Raw genomic sequence first — 15,760 nt, forward strand, 5'->3', positions numbered from 1 at the left:
CACTTACAGCTAAAGCAGTGGTAGTCAACCTTTTTTTACCTACCGCACACTTTTTAGTAGTAATATTTTCTAACCGCCCAGCATTTCCAAAGTAATGGTGATTATAAATTATAAAGTAGGGAAGTAACTTTACTTTATGAAATTTATAAAGCAGAGTTACAGCAAGTTAAAGCATATAATAATAATTACTTACCAAGTACTTTATGTCAGATTTTCACTGTTTGGCAGAATAAATCTTTATAAAACAACTTACTATAGTTAAATCTATCTTTTTATTTATACATTGGTTGCTCAGCTACCACCCACCATGAGAGCTGGAATGCCCACTAGTGGGCGGTAGGGACCAGGTTGGCCAGCACTGAGCTAAAGGTTATACTTTCATCCATTGTGATTTGATTTTCTTTTGTTGGTTTGATCAGAGCCTGGAAATATGTCCTGGTTGCCTCTGCTTCCTTTCAGCCCCCGTTGTTTATAGGCTTCGAGTCTCTGCCAGGTCTTCCATCTAGCTCACTTGCCAGTCTCTGGAGTGGACTCATTTCTTTGCCACAGTGATTCTTAAGACAGACCCAATGTCTCTCCTCTCAGTGTCCATTTCTCATGGAAATTGAGTGCAGTTGGGGAAAACTCAATTTCAGGGCTCTCCATGCCTGGCCAAAGATATTTTGATGTAGCTGGCCTGGAGTGGAAGTTATAGGGGACTCTGTGAAGTAGCTTTCTGTCATAGTTTTAATTGCAGACTAGTGTTAGCCTTTACGTATCTTACTGTGATTCTCCCTGTAGCCTCTTGTCTCTTTCCTGTATTTCTCTTTACCTTGTTCTCCTCACATTTCTCAGGACTAGAAAGGTGGAAATGTACTTTTACTTCTACTAGATTTTATCCTTCTATCATAGAGTTGACCTAGCTGTCACAAGGAAATAGGATTATTTATCTGGGTCATTCTATGATCTATCTTGATCCTTAAAACTTAACCCTTGATATGCTAAAGTAGAAGATAAAGGAATTTGGAGACATATGTGTATATACATTTACATAGAATTTCATGTAACTTATATGTGTACATATATATATAATTCCTAGCAATAAGTGGAAAAGAATAGATTCAATTTGGCAGTAGTAAAAATTACACAATTTTTATCAATTATGCTATTGTTATTGTCACAGGACAAAAGTCTAGCTTATAGGGCTATTGCCCTACTGCATGATTCTATTTTGTATGTCAGAAACAAATATTGCTTTCTTTCTTTTCATTTCTTCTTTTTCTGTCATAAATGCTAATGTCTCTGCCATGCACTCCTACCCTCTCCCCAAATGTTTGCCTCAGGCAGACTAAGGTGTTAGTTAAGTATTCAAAAAGGTAAAAGAATAATTTTAAGCTATTTTATATTTTAAATATATATATATATATATTTACCTCTTGGCAGAGTTGATCTATGAGTTGCAGTAAAATGTAGTGATCAAAAGCACAGGCTTTGGAGTAATATGTATCTGGTTTTAACTCTCAATTCTATTACTAGAAGTTAGCAACTTCTCAATACCTTAGTTTCCAAAACTATAAAATGCAGATACTAATAGTCAGTAGTGATGATAAAGTGAGAAGGAACATGTAGGGCTTTGTAACAGTCATCAATGAATGATTATTTATTTTATTGTTTGCAACAACGGTACTCCTGTTGTACAAGCTAGAGGGTCACTATCACGTGATCTGATCTTGGAATGTCAACCCAAATTCATTTATTCTAGGAGAAATACAGAAGTTTAGCAAGTCCCAATTTGCACGTAAGACTTGAGACATTAAGGGGGAAACAGAAAAAAATTGGCTTTCTCATTTCTTTTATGTCTTTCAAAAACTGACAGTACCTGCTAGGAGGGAAGAAAGGGCAAGCTGGAAGTAAAAAATAAAGGAAGAAAAGGCAATACAGAGTGGCCTTTCCTCCCCAAATTGATCCAGAACAGTTATACACTTCTCCAACAACACCTTCCCTGCACCCTGGTAGCACAACTATTAGAAAAGACCACTGCGATTTGTGTTCAAAATCAAAGCAAATTGGAGACTGTAGACCACATGAATTCTAGGCAGGATAGTTGCACATGGATATTTCATGGAAATATATGGTGGAAGTGGGGATACACAAGTGAATAGAATGTCTGATGTTGGTTTGTGAAGAACTGTTTGCCCAGAGAGAGATTAGAGGTATTTCAGGGAAGATGAAAATCATGATTTGACCTGTTGTTTTACTTGTGTATTTTAAAAGGTAAAATAATTATTGGCTTTAAAAGATTGGGTTCTGATGAAAGTTTGTTACTTACGTGTTGCTTTGCTCTGTCTTCTGAGCACTATTTTACAATAAGGAAAAAAATAGTGTCTGTTGCACCCTTATTTTCATGAAAACTCTCTGTATCCTATTAAGTGCGGTTCATCTCTCCTGCTCCTTGCAGTAGAGAAAACAAAACAAAACAACAAGAGCTGGAAGAAATGTAAGGTGAAGTGTCAAGTGCCCAAGGTATTTCATTCTAACCTTGGGCAGAGGCGAGCTACTGAAACACTGAAGTAATACGGTAAACTTCTGTGTGTGTTTTTATATTGCGATAGCTTGCAAGCCATGCTAACAGTGGGCTGTACTCTCACAGCTCTATTTATTTATAGCTCCTCCCTGCCAACTGCTACAGAACAACTAGTATTCTGACAAATTGAAATGCTAATAGGTTACACAAAAAGCAAGTCAATAAACATCCATTCCAAAATGTCTATCTTCTTCTAATAAGTAGGTAGGAAATGGGAGAATAAGGATTCTTTTTCACCTCTAATGTGATTTAGAAATCAGGTGGTCAGGTGGGATGAAATATATGACTTTTGACCTGGTCAGTAGGATAGGAGGGTTTTAGTTAGATTTAGAAGCTCCAGCCAACACTTGATATTTATACAAATCTATTCTTCTGGTCAGTGCTTTTGTGCCTTCTAATTCATTTTGTTGGGTGGTCTTTAAGACCAGGACTTTGTATCATCGTCTTTAAATTTAAAGGGTGCTGCATGTTCCAACCAACTATAGAGCAATTGTATCCCAACTCTTTGAACATGGCCCTTATTGATTTATCTTTACTCACTGATTTTTTTTAACTTAGCAAAAGCCATTCATTTTATAGACAGATGGGGTCATACTAGATACATGATGATGTCTAATAATTAGGGACAGCTGATTCAGGTAAATGCCATTTGCAGATGGCAAAGGAACACCAGATTATGCTAATCTCCCCAAAATTACTTTTAAAAAAGCTTCTAGCAGAGCAGTCTTCTGTTGTATTATTGAAACAGTGATAATTCAAAAAGTTCTGAAACTAAGGGGCCTGGATGGTGCCTCTCCTGCTTCCTCCCTTTCCTGTGATGCAATCTTAGAGGATTTTGAAGAATATCCCAGAAGGGAAAACACATCTAAGTGAGGAGGCAATCTGCTTGTTTATTCTGGTTCTTGCTAACTAGCATGATGTTTTATGAGCTTCCAGCACAAAAACATGGTGTACTACCAAAAATGATACCAAGCTGGTATACACTGAAGTATATTTTTTTCAGTTATCTCTTCCTGCAACTTCAGCCTGGCACAAAGGAGGGGTCTCTGGACAGTCCTGAGGCTCGAGTTCTAATCTTTGCTCAGTCTTAACTTGTGTGACCAGAGGCAAAGTAGTATCTAGGTTTATATTTATTACTCTTTCAAATGGGGCAAGGTGAGTTCACAGAGGTGCTATGAAGATGCAGTGAGAAAATGTGTAAATATATAAAAGCATTGCATAATTCAATCAGTTGTCAAGATTCTTTTTCTAAGTGCAGACGAATGAGTTCAGTGCTGGAGATAGTTTCTTTATTAAATAAATCCATATTTACATTTCCAAAAATCTTAAATGCCATTTGCAGGAGCAAATTTCATTGACCATTCCATTCATTTGTTAACCCCAAGTATGTTGCCTGAACTTTGTGAAGTGACTTTTGACTCCAGATCTTTTTTAGAAAATTAAGCATTATTCTATCATCTTTCCTATGTCCTACCTTTTTACTATTAGAATAAAAAAGCTTTTTATTTTTATTTATTTATTTATTTATTTATTTATTTAAAAGAGAGACAGACAGACACATGAAGGGAGATGAGAAGCTTCAACTTCTAGTTGCAGAATCTTGGTTGTTCATTGATTGCTTTCTCATATGTGCCTTGACTGGGGGACTCCAGCCAAGCCAGTGACCCCTTGCTCAAGTCAGTGACCTTGGGCTTCAAGCCAGCGACCTTTGGACTTAAGCCAAAGGATCATTTCTTTGATTCCACACTCTAGCCAGTGACCTTGTGCTCAAGCTGGAGAGCCCATGCTCAAGCTGTATGAGCCCCTGATCAAGCAGGCGACCTCAGAGTTTCAAACCCGGGTCCTCAGCATCCAGGGTTGACACTCTATCCACTGTGCCAATGCGTGGTCAGGCTAGGTTAATGCTTTTTGAAGTGTGGTACTTATGCCATTTGCACCAGAATTACTTGTTAAAAGCATGAGTTCCTGAGCCAGTGCCCCTAGGGTTCATATCAGGAAGGTTTGATGAGGACCCCTCCAATCTAAATTCTCATACTAAAGTTTGAGACCTACAACATTAAGGTTGTCTAGGGCCGAGGTGAATGATAAGCTCATCATTTTGTTTTTTTTATTAGTCATAGTCTGAAGATAAATGTTCAGCAAGCATGGATAGGCTAAGTAGTATATGTTATTCTATATTTCTTCCCTTATTTCTCACAATAAGTGTGGGTTACTCCATTTTGTGCATACTTGCATGGTTGTAGGAGAAGGGTGGGATAAAATTATACAGTTCTTTTTCTCATACTTGACACATGAAAACATAAGTTTTCTTTTTCTCTTGCTTTATGCCCCAAGATCCATTTTGGCTTTATGGAGTCAGACTCAGACTCAAACTCAGATGAGTCAGGCCAGTTTACATTAGCAATTTTCCAACACTTTTCACCAGAGTCCCAAAGGAGTGCTTCTCAAAGAGTGGTCCCAGAGCAGCATCAGTATCACTTGGGAATTTGTTAGCAATGCAAACTCTCAGAACTTTCCTCCCATTAGACCTACTGAATCAGACTGAAGTATGCTTAGCAATCTATGTTTTAACAAGACCTCCAGGGGATTCTAATGCATGCTGAAGTTTGAGAACTACTGCTGCAAAGCACTCCTTACCCTCAAATTGCCATTTCTCCAAACCTCAAAGACCAGTGAAGGGGGAACAGATTGAAACAAGAAAATAGGGGCATGGAAGTATGGAACAAATTACTTAGTTGTTAAAGTCTTGTTTAAGGTATTTATGCTTGAGGGAGATCAAATCTATAAATAAAAACTCTTCAAAAAGTGGCTATATCCGCAGACACAATCACAACACTCAACCACACACACATATATATACATATATATGTATCTATATATATGTATATATAATTATATATGCAACTAAAATAATCCTTGGGAAAGAACAGAAAGAGACGTTTAGGCAATAATAAAAATCTGAGCAATAGCAATTCATAAAATTCAGGTAAGAGAACAAACTTGAAATATATACCAATCAGCAGGTCTAGATGATATGCATTTTGGGTCTTGAGGGAATTCACTAATGATTTCACTAAGCCACTAACAACTGGAAAACCTGAAAAAATTCACTTGGGTGTGCACCACATTTTGCCTTGTCAGCACTCTGCATAATGGTGATACAGGTATTTTGGCAGGTGCATGCACTAGGCCTTGTCTACCCACTGCCTCTCTCCTACCAAGGAAAGAAAAGATTCCATTTCTAAGTGTAGATCATATCAGAGTTAATAGAATATATTTTTAAAACTATTTTTAATAAATGGAACCTACTCAGCTGTAATTTAAGCCCCTGGTTTGTAACACGTGACAAATGTTGTTTACAAGGCCTACACAGGGCAGCTGTGCCCATTTGGCCTTCAGCTGCATGCTGAGATTTACTAGTTCACAATCTGGCAGTGGGACTGGAAGGAACAAATTAAGAGAATTTGCACAGAAATGGAGTTTGAGATCAAGGCAAATTTTATTTCAATTGTGTTTTCTTCTCTGAATGACCCTGTGACTAAACATGGAGAGACTGAAGTAGGTGAAAAGATATTTGGGTGGAAGTGCAAGCTCTTCAAGGATAAATGAAAGCCTTTGGTCCCCACTGCTTCTGGAGATGACAGGGTCAGTCTGAGTTGATCAGCTGGTCAGCACTAAGGCTTAAGAAGGCCAGACACAGGTTGGGACCATTCATTTTACAAACCAATTGGTGTCCTTACAATACATTAACAAGCCACACTCCTGACCCTTATCTAACACTACTTTATTGCCAGTCACTCAATTCAGAAGTTAATGGGAATGAGGGTAGATTCTTCTGTACAATCCTATCCTGGGGAAAAAGAATTTCAAATGCATTGTCTTCATGGATAGCACAGATGTCTTCTGGCAATGAATGATTCCAGAAGATTTTCAATTGGGACTTTGTGTGTTAGTGTTCCTGTCTCGGACAGATGGATACCCCTTTAAGTAACTTTTCCAGTGTTTCAGTGAAATCTAGACCTTTTTTCTCTTCTCATTTTGATGTACTGTTTCAACTACTTATGGTCCCATACCAAAGAAAGGGGAAACAAAACTATGTGTATTTAAATTATCATATGTTAGAAATAGTGGACATTAGCACAAAGATTACTGATCTAAGAGGTAGGGGGCCGTGTTTATTATTCCAGGACCTTTATCTAGCTTGATCATCTTAGCTTCATCCTTTCCCTCTTTCTTTGACCTCGGTGTCCTTGTGTGTAAAGTGTAGGCATTGAATGACATGATCTTTAACAGCCACTATCATTTCTAACATTCTGAGACTTGTGCATAGTAGATCCCTAACATACACAATTTTATAATTTTCTGTCTTGAATCTTTAAGAATAACATTTCAGGTCCATGGTGGACAAGTTTGTCATTTTGCTAAGACATGAAATTGAATTCCCCAGTTAAGGCTGGACTATGGGAGAAAGTTGCCTAGCCAGTTGCCTTACCAACCACCTTTGTCTCAACAGGGTTCTATTTTCCTCTGCCTATTAGGTACATTTTTATGAGGAATTTTACATACAGTGGTGAATTTGAAAACATAAACCTATTATACAACATACATGAGACTGAATCTCACTGCATATGAAAGTCAATTTGATTTTAGATTTACCATATTTCCCCATGTATAAGATGATCCCATGTATAAAATGCACCTTAATTTTGGGGCCCAAAATTTAAAAAAATGCATTACCTAAAGTTATTGAACTCAAGTTTTATTCATTATAAAATTCATACAACTCCTCATCACTGTCAAAACTCCCATCCATAAGCTTGTCCTCATCTGTGTCTGATGACGAATCACTGTCTTCAAAAATGAGTGCAGGAGCGGCAAAATGGTGATAGAGTAGGCGGACATACCAACTTCTACCTCCCAGAATCAAAGTGGATTACAACTTAATTTTAAGAACCATCATCTGGAAAAACCAATTTTGGACTAAACTAAAAGGACTCTTTAACCAAGGAACACTGAAAAAGCCACACTGAGACTGGTAGGAAAAGAGGAAACACAGAGAAGGTTGCCCAGCTCCCAGGAGCAAATAGCAGTTTGGAGGGACTCGCGTGGTGGGAAGTGAGTTGAGTGGAGATGGGAGGGTCCTGGGCACCAGGAACAAAGCCCCAGCCTGCAGCCCCAGAGCCTAGAAGAAGTGTATGGACAGTGTTTAGCTGCAAAACAAGTCAGGATACTGTTTGTGAGAAAGAGACAGATTTCTCAAACCCAGGATTCTTCTTAAAGGGGCTGAGCAGAAAACCTCTTTCACAACCACTAACCCTGGACTCTGGGAAACTGGGAGAGTTGAAAGGACCAGAGTAGCAGGAAGAGAATGTAATCTAGGAGGCACAAGGAGAAACACTTTTAGGGACAGCCACCCTAACCACTGGGCTGAGTCACCCCCCAAATCTGAAGTGAATATTTCCCCTAAACCCAGCAATATCAGCAAAGGAAAGCAAGACACCAGCCAAACAAGCTCTCCTGCAGCACTCAGAGCAGAGTCACTTAGAAAGAGGGAGCCTTCAGGAATATAGTATTGAGTGCTGAGGTCTGAGCAGCAACGCTCCCAAGCACACTGCTGAGGGCTTTCTGGAGGGCTAGTGGCATGGTCCTGTCGGCGGGGGCAGAAGCCGGGCCAGCCACAACTGAAGCCTGATGTGAGCTCAGTCTTGCCCAGCAAGGGCGGAAAGGGTGCACGGAAGTGGTCCAACTTGGCTGCGGTCCGGGTGAGCAAGAGTGATCCTGCCTGCAATCCCGCCTACAGGGGAAAGGTAGGGAAATGCACAGGCACGCAACCCCACCCGGTGCACAGAGCCAGGAAGTATGGCCACTTCATGGGGGTGAGGTGAAAGCTGGGGAACAGGCGGAGACCTGCTGCTGAATCATATGTGTGCAGCCCTGCCTGTGGTGCCAAGGCTTGTGGCCTGGGCATGGCACACAACCCAACCCGCAGGGCCCAAGCTTATAGACCGGACACATGAACAGAGCCCCTCCTGTGGATGAGAAGTGGAAAGCTCAGTGACTACCGCAGTAGGCCAGAACTGGCAATACCCATACTCAAACGCCCAATGCAGTGGCAGAGGGGGTGGCAGGCCTGTAGACAGACCACACTGAGGGAACACAGAGAACACACCCATTGGACTCCAGTGGCCATACCCTTCTTATACACAGACAAAATGGGAAGGCAGAGATGCAACCCAAATGAATCAAGAGAAATCCCCAGAAAAGGATTTGAATGAGTCACATATAACCAAATTACTGGATGAAGAGTTTAAAATAATGATTTTTAGGATGCTCAAAGATCTTAGAACAACAGATGGACATAACAAACACCTAAATAAAGAAATCGCAAGTATAAAAAAGGACATTGAAATAATAAAAAAGAATCAGTCAGAAATGACAAATACAATATTAGAAATAAAGACCACAATGGAAGGAATTAAAAGCAGGATGGATGAAGCTGAGGATCGAATCAGCAAGTAAGAGAATAAGATAAACAAAGGCACAGAAGCAGAGCAGCAAAAAGAAAAGAGACTCAAAAAGTCTGAAGAAACTCTAAGAGAGCTCTGTGACAACATGAAGAGAAATAATATCTGCATCATAGGGGTCCCTGAAGAAGAAGAGAAAGAACAAGGGATAGAGACTTTGTACAATCAAATCATACCTGAAAACATCCCTAAATTGATGCAGGAAAAAGTCACACAAGTCAAGAAGCACAGAGAATTCCATTAAAGAGAAACACAAAGAAATCTACACCAAGACATATTTAAAATACCAAACTTAAGACATAAAAAGAAAATATTAAAAGCTGCTAGGGAAAAAAGGTTATCACCTACAAAGGAGCCACCATAAGGATGACATCTGACTTCTCAACAGAAACACTTGAGGACAGAAGGGAATGGCAAGAAATATTCAAAGTAATGCAGAACAAGACCTTACAACCAAGACTATTTTATCCAGCAATGCTATTGTTTAAAATTGAAGGAAAAATAAAAAGCTTCCCAGATAAAACAAACAAACAAACAAAGAAACAAACAAAAAAAAAACCCAGAAGAAATTATTACAGCCAAACCAATGTGCAAGGAATGTTAAGGGGCCTGTTGTAAACAGATCAAAGGGGAAAAAGAATATAACAAAAGACGAATACAGCTTTAAAGAATAAAATAGCAAGAAACAACTACATATTAATACAAATATTGAAAATATTGATGAACTTATGACCTATGCATCTTACGACTATTTGACTTTATGACCACAATTGCTAGCCATGACTGCTCTGCGTCTGGCAGTGCAAGCATTGCCCAGCTGGGCATCCAACAATGTGGACCAGCTTCTGGCAGCACTACCATCACCGCATGCACCATTTCAACTGTTATCCCAGACTTGGTACAGCAAATTGTGTTTTTTGCCTTGCATATTTTTCATCAAATCCCTCCTAAGATATCTATCTACCAAGGGAAATTGTCTTTGCAAATATTAAACCAGTTGTACTGGTAATGCAGTGTTTTACTTAAACCTGACGAATGTAAAAATAAGAAACAAAGTGGTGTAGAGATGATACAAATGGCATAAAATGAGCAAAGAAAATTATGATATATAACAATAATGAAAGAAAATTATGATAAAATATGACTTAAAGATTTTTGTAACATCATTTCACAGTACTGTACATATAGCCTACTCAAATTACAACCAAATTGTGTTACTACCGGTATGTCGTAACCAATTGTCCTAAGTCGAGTACTAGCTGTAATAACCTTAAATGTAAATGCATTAAATGATCTAATGAGAAGACATAAGGTAGCTGCTTGGATAAGAAAACAGGGCCCATACATATGCTGTCTGCAAGAGACAAACCTCAAAACAAAAGATGAACATAGAATGAAGGTAAAGGATGGAAAAAAATATTTCACGCAAAAGGAAATGAAAAAAAGCTAGAGTAGCAATATTTATATCAGACAAAATGGACTTTAAAACCAAGGCTATAGTGAGAGATAAAGAAGGGCACTATATAATGATAAAGGGAGCAATACAACAGGAAGATATAACCATTATAAATATCTATGCACCTAATATAAGAGCACCTAAATATATAAGGCAGCTTTTGATTGATATAAAGGGTGAGATCAACAGCAGTACTATAATAGTAGGAGATTTCAATACCCCACTAACATCACTAGCTAGATCCTCAAGAAAGAAAATTAACAAAGAAACAGCAGACTTAAAGGACACACTAGACCAACTCGATTTAATACATATCTTCTGAACCTTTCACCCTAAAGCAGCAGAATATACATTCTTTCAAAGTGGTTATTGTACATTCTCTAGGATAGACCACATCTTTGGGCATAAAAGTGGTCTCAACAAATTTCAGAAGATTGAAATTATATCAAGCATTTTCTCTGATCACAATGACATGAAACTATAAATCAACCACAACAGAAAAACTGAAAAATACTCAAACACATGGAAACTAAATAGTATGTTATTTAATAATGAATGGGTTAACAATGAGATCAAAGAAGAAATAAAAAAGTTTCTAGAAACGAATGATAATGAGCATATAACAACTCAAAATTTATGGGACACAGCAAAAGTAGTACTGAGAGGGAAGTTCATAGCATTACAAACATACCTTAAGAATCTAGAAAAAGCTTAAATAAACAACTTAACCCTGCATCTAAAAGAACAGCAAGTAAAGCGCAGAGGTAGTAGAAGGAAGGAAATAATAAAGATCAGACTGGAAATAAATGACATAGAGGCTAAAGAAAAAATACAGAGGTTCAGTGAAACCAGGAGCTGGTTTTTTGAAAAGGTAAACAAGATTGATAAACCTTTAACCAGACTCACCAAGAAAAAAAATAGAGAGGACTCAAATAAATAAAATTAGAAATGAGAGTGGAGAAGTAACAACTGACACAACAGAAATACATAGGATTCTAAGAAAATACTATGAAGAATTGTATGCTAAAAAATTAGACAACCTAGATGAAATGGACAAATTTCTTGAAACATATAATCTTTAAAAAATTAATCTGGAAGAATCAGAAAGCCTAAATAGACCGATTACAACAAATGAGATCGAAACAGTTATCAAAAAACTCCCAACAAACAAAACCCCTGAGCCAGATAGCTTTACAGGTGAATTTTACCAAATATTCAAAGAACTAACTCCTATTCTTCTCAAGATATTTCAAAATATCAAGAGGAATGAAGACTTCCAAGCTCCTTTATATGAGGCGAGCATAAATCTGATTCCAAAACCAGGCAAAGACAACACAAAGAAAGAAAATTATAGGCCAATATCCCTGATGAATTTAGATGCTAAAATCCTCAACAAAATATTAGCAAACATGATCCAGCAATATATAAAAACAATCGTACACCATGATCAAATGGATTTATTCTGGGGAAGCATGGCTGATACAATATTCACAAATCACAAATCAATCAACGTGATTCATCACATAAACAAAAGGAAGTAGAAAAACCACATGATACTTTCAATAGATGCAGAAAAAGCATTTGATAATATGTAGCGTTAGCCTGACCAGGTGGTGGCGCAGTGGATAGAGCGTTGGACTGGGATGCAGAGGACCCAGGTTCGAGACCCCGAGGTTGCCAGCTTGAGCGCGGGCTCATCTGGCTTGAGCAAAAAATAAAAAATGCTCACCAGCTTAGACCCAAGGTCGCTGGCTCGAGCAAAGGGTTACTCAGTCTGCTGAAGGCCTGCAGTCAAGGCACATATGAGAAAGCAATCAATGAACAACTAAGGTGTCGCAACAAAAACCTGATGATTGCTGCTTCTCATCTCTCTCTGTTCCTGTCTGTCCCTACCTATCCCTCTCTCTGAATCTCTCTCTCTGTCTCTGTAAAGAAAAAAAATAAAAATAAACTTAAAAAAATATGTAGCATTAATTTATGATCAAAACTCTCAGCAAAGTGGGAATACAGGGAACATATCTCAACATGATAACAGCCATGTATGAAAAAGCCACAGGCAACATCATACCCAATGGGCAAAAATTAAAAGCAATTTCCTTAAAATCAGGAACAGGGCTGGGGTGCCTCCTTTCATTGCTCTTATTCAACATAGTTTTGGAATTCCTAGCCACAGCAATCAGACAAAAAGAAGAAATAAAAGGCATCCAAATTGGAAAAGATGGAGTAAAATATTATTATTTGTAGAAGATATGATATTGTATATAGAAAATCTTAACGTCTCAGTCAAAAAACTTCTGGACCTGGTAAATGAATTCAGCAAGGTGGCAGGATATGAAATTAATACTCAGAAATTAGAGGCATTTTTATACACCAACAATGAACTGTCAGAAAGAGAAAGTAAGGAAACAATCTCCTTCACTACTGCAAGCAAAAAAATAAGGTACCTAGGAGTAAATTTAACCAAGGAGATTAAAGACTTGTACTTGGAAAATTATAAAACATTGATAAAAAGTATCAAGGAAGATACAAACAAGTGGAAGCATATACTGTGCTCATGGTTAGGAAGAATAAAATCATTAAAATGTCTATATTACCCAAAGCAATTTATATATTCAATGCAATACCAATTAAAATACCAATGACATATTTCAAAGATATAGAACACATATTCCAAAAATTTATATGGAACCAAAAAAATAAAAAACAAACAAACAACAAAAAACAAGAATAGCCTCAGCAATCTTGAAAAGGAACAATAAAGTGGGAGGCATCACACTTCTTAATATCAAGCTATACTACAAGGTCATTGTATTCAAAACAGCTTGGTACTGGCATAAGACCAGACATATATATAGATAAATGGAACTGAGCAGAGAACTCGAAAATAAGCCCACACCTTTATGGACAATTAATATTTGACAAAGGAGGTAAGAGCATACAATGGAGTAAAGACAGCCTCTTCAACAAATGGTGTTGGGAAAATTGGACAACTACTTGCAAAAAAAACGAAACCAGACCATCAACTTACACCATTCACAAAAATAAACTCAAAATGGATAAGACTTAAATGTAAGCCATGAAATCATAAGCATCTTAGAAGAAAACATAGGCAGTAAGCTCTTTGACATCTCTCGCAGCAATGTATTTGCTGATTTATCTCCACGGGCAAGTGAAATAAAAGACAGGATAAACAAATGGGACTATACCAAACTAAAAAGCTTCTGCACAGCTAAAGACAATAAGAACATAATAAAAGGACAAACTACACAATGGGAGAACGTATTTGACAATATATCTGATAAGGGGTTAATAACCAAAATTTGTAAAGAACTTGTAAAATTCACCAAAAAGATAAACAATCCAATCAAAAAATGGGCAAAAGAAATAGACACTTCTCCAAAGAGGACATACAGATGGCCAATAGGCATATGAAAAAATGCTCAACATCACCAATCATTAGAGAAATGCAAATTAAAACTACAATGAAATATCACCTCACACCAGTCAGAATGGCGCTCATCAACAAAACAACACAGAATAAGTGCTGGCGAGGATGTGGAGAAAAGGAAACCCTCCTGCACTGCTGGTGGGAATGCAGACTGGTGCAGCCACTGTGGAAAACTGTATGGAGATACCTCAAAAAATTAAAAATCTAACTGCCTTTTGACCCAACTATCCCACTTTTAGGAATATTCCCCACGAACACCATAGCACTGTTTCAAAAGGAGAAATTCACCCCCTTGTTTATGGCAGCATTGTTCACAATAGTGAAGATCTGGAAGCAGCCCAATGTCTGTCAGTGGACAAGTGGGTTAAAAAGCTTTGGTACAGGCCCTGGCTGGTTGGCTCAGTGGTAGAGCATCGGCCTGGTGTGCAGAAGTCCCGGGTTCGATTCCCGGCCAGGGCACACAGGAGAAGCGCCCATCTGCTTCTCCACCCCTCTCCCTCTCCTTCCTCTCTGTCTCTCCCTTCCCCTCCCTCAGTCAAGGCTCCATTGGAGCAAAGATGGCCTGGGCGCTGGGGATGGCTCCTTGACCTCTCCCCTAGGTGCTAGAGTGGCTCTGGTCGCAACAGAGCGACGCCCCGGAGGGGCAGAGCATCGCCCCCTGGTAGGCGTGCCGGGTGGATCCTGGTCGGGCGCATGCGGGAGTCTGTCTGACTGTCTCTTCCCATTTCCAGCTTCAGAAAAATAAAAAAAATAAATAAAAAAAAGCTTGGTACATATTTACAATGGAATACTATGGGGCCATGAAAAAGAAGAAAACCTTACCTTTTGCAACCACATGGATGGACCTGGAAAGTATTATGTTAAGTGAAATAAGCCAGGCAGAAAAAGAAAAATATCATATGACCTCACTCATTTGAGGAATGCAGTGAACAATGTGAACTGAGGAACGGAATTGAGACAGAGGAGAGATTAAAGAGACCAGAGAAAAAGAGGACAGAGGGAAAGGGGATGATAGGAGGGGATAAACCTGAAGGGAAGGAGTGAGGGCGCTATGGGTAGGGGGGCGAGGGAGATGTTGAGGGGAATACGGAGGAGGGGGGATGCATTCAGGGCAACACTAGAATCTATGTAAACACAATAAATTAAAATCAATTAAAAAAATAATGAGTGCCAAAACAAGTGCATAAAAGCAGGAAATGCAGGTAAAAAAAAATCTACAGTCATTGTATAAGATGCATCCAGTTTTTTGACCCCAAATTTTTGATAAAAAGTGCATCTTATACATGGGGAAGTATGATATTTTTGGACCTCAATTTCCTTATTTGCTAAATAGGGATGCACTGATCAGAGGCTCATTTGTCTTTAATGCAAAGCTGATGTGGACAATAAAGACAAAGTGAGAGCACACTAGCTTTTACCTACTTACCCTCTAAATGACAGATCACTTTACTCATAGTTCATTGACCAGAAATAGTCACACCCTAACTGCAAAGAAGGCTTGGAAATGTAAGGGAGTACATAGAGTATTCGGTGGGCAATAATCTCAGCCACAAGGGGTAACTTTTTTCCTCTAATAGCATACTATTATATATATATAGTTATCAAGAATAACAGTAACAACTACTACTGTATATTTAAACCAGGTACTTGGCTATGTGCTGTACATATATTATCTCATTTAATTCCCACAACCCTGTAAAATGGGAGCTAATTATAATCACAGTTTACAAATGAGAATTTGAGGCACAGGGAGATTAAGACACTAGCCC

Source organism: Saccopteryx bilineata, chromosome X (assembly GCF_036850765.1).
Source record: "Saccopteryx bilineata isolate mSacBil1 chromosome X, mSacBil1_pri_phased_curated, whole genome shotgun sequence".
Lineage (NCBI taxonomy): Eukaryota > Metazoa > Chordata > Mammalia > Chiroptera > Emballonuridae > Saccopteryx > Saccopteryx bilineata.